General features: G+C 41.1%; 1 pseudogene; it reads left to right on the top strand.

Moving 5' to 3' along the window:
- The first annotated feature begins 967 nt into the window (after nucleotides 1-967).
- On the top strand, nucleotides 968-1,463 carry LOC118616910 (annotated as a pseudogene).
- The last annotated feature ends 841 nt before the right edge of the window (nucleotides 1,464-2,304 follow it).

Here is a 2,304-nt window from a genome sequence, read left to right as displayed (position 1 = left end):
GAGATTCTCCACCTGACTGTCTTTGGACCAGGACTGCAACTCTTCTGTCTCCAGCCCTCCAGCTTACCTCATTATGCTTTGGATTCACCAAGTGTCCACAATGGTGTGAACAAATTTTTCCAAGTAAATCTCTCTATAATTCACATCTAGTTGGCTTCCTTGGTCTGGAGAACACTCACTAATACTTTGCCGTAGTAGCTTCTCAATGAAATCAAGTTCTAGGTGGTTCAACAATTTAAGCATGTTGTTGAGAGGGGCAAAGGGAATTATTTAGAGCAGCTAACAATTCAGGAATGTTTTTATTTTTATTTTATTATTTTTTTAAACATTTATTTTTATTTTTAACCCTCACGGAGGATATTTTTTCAATGATTTTTAGACAGAGTGGAAGGGGGGTGAGAGGAGAGAGAGAGAAACAGACTGGTTGCCTCCTGCAAGACCCTGATTGGGGCCGGGGATCAAACCTGCAACCAGGTACGTGCCCTTGACTGAGAATCAAACCCACAACCCTTTGGTTCAAGGGTTGATGCTCCAAGCACTGAGCCAGACAGGCCAGGTTTCAGGAGTATTTTCAAAAGCACCCACCCACCGATTTTTGCCTTGAACTTATATCTTCCTTGGTTTTCAGCATTCCTTCATGCTCAGTTCTCTATGAGATACTTTTAGCAAGGTTCTACTTGATACTTAAGTGTTTACTATTTTTTAATTGATTTTTTAGAGACAGAGGAAGGGAGAGAGAGATAGAAACATCCATGTGGGAGAGAAACATCTACTGGCTGCCTCCTGCACGCCACCCACTGGGGATGGAGACTGCAACCCGGGCATGTGCCCTGACTGGGAATCAAACTGAGACCTCTTAGTCTAAGAGACTATGCTCAATCCCCTGAACCACGCAGGCCAGGCTAGTGTTTACTATTTTATATCTCTGATTCCTTGACTTGGGTCAGCAGCTGTCAAGTCAAAAATCATGTTTCCCTTTACTCGAGTGCAGAAATATGGACTCACCTGCTTGTAACCACCAACCCTGACCTGATAAAATACCTAAAGAATGTGGTGGAACAATTGCAAGATTGGTGGTACAAGTGTTCAGTGCAGAAACTGGTGGTAGTCATCTCGAACACTGAAAGTGGGGAGGTCCTCGAGAGATGGCAGTTTGCTACTGAGTGTGACAAAACTGCCGAAGATGACAGTGCATCCCGAGAAAAGTCTCGCAATGCTATCCAAGATGAAAGCTGCTCAGTGATCAGACAGATCACAGCTACCATGACACCTCTGCCTCTGCTGGAAGTTTCCTGTTCATTCGATCTGCTGAGCTACACAAAGATTTGGTTGTACCTGGAAAGTGGGAAGAGTCAGGATCACAGTCCATTACCAGTTCTGAGCAAGTCCTACTGTGTTCCTTCACTACTGCGATCCACAAAGTAACCGCATGGTGGGCCTACAAAATCCCTGCCCGTGACTGAGGGTGCGCCGAGGGCAGTAGTGGATTCTCAGACGTGTTTCCTGAAACCATGTCAGCTGTATCCATGGCTTGTTTCACCAAGTCATTTTTAGATGGAGAGCTTTACTGTATACTTGACTGACCTGCGCGTGGCGTTCCATTTTTTGGTACCTGTTTGGCTTTCCATAGGATTGATGTCATTTTTGCACACTGTTCAAAGGGAATTAGCAGACTACAAAAGCACTGCCAATCCCTTTGAAGGTGGTAACTGGAGATGGAAAACTTTTGCCATAAAGCGAAATGCCTTCCTACACCAGACCTCTTGGTCAAGTAGCTTGACTCAGAGTATAGGTGAAGTGAAACAGCAAAAAAAGTCTGAATATTCAGAATCTTTGTTTAGTCCTAAAGTAACTGATAATCCACAATCACAAAATATTTCTAGGAGATTCTTTTGCCATTTATTTAATTTGTATAGTTTCCATGTTGAAAACGATCTCCATTTATTTGATTTTAATGTATATAATTTACACCTGCAAAGCTGTCCCTATTTCTGATGTTTAAATTCTGGTAATACAGAACTCTTAAGGTCTTTATGTGTTTTATAAAATCAAGCTTTAAATGACAATGATAAATTAAGTTAAATGTGTATGTTTAAAAAAAAAAAGAAATTGTTACATAATAAAAAATAAAATGTCTCATCTGCTATTTAGTTCCCTCTGGGTGTCCTATACTTCTCCATCATAGTCTTGAACCTTGTAATTCAGAAAGTATAATTGATGAATGGTTCTTCTGTTTCCTTTACTTTCTTGTTGGGAAGTCAGAAAAGCTAGTACATACACATACACACATATTCTTAAAGTCAT

Source organism: Molossus molossus, unplaced genomic scaffold (genome assembly GCF_014108415.1).
Source record: "Molossus molossus isolate mMolMol1 unplaced genomic scaffold, mMolMol1.p scaffold_m16_p_5, whole genome shotgun sequence".
In the NCBI taxonomy this organism is placed as follows: domain Eukaryota; kingdom Metazoa; phylum Chordata; class Mammalia; order Chiroptera; family Molossidae; genus Molossus; species Molossus molossus.
Note: the sequence above shows the minus strand (reverse complement) of the source record. Positions and strands in the feature narration are given on the sequence as shown.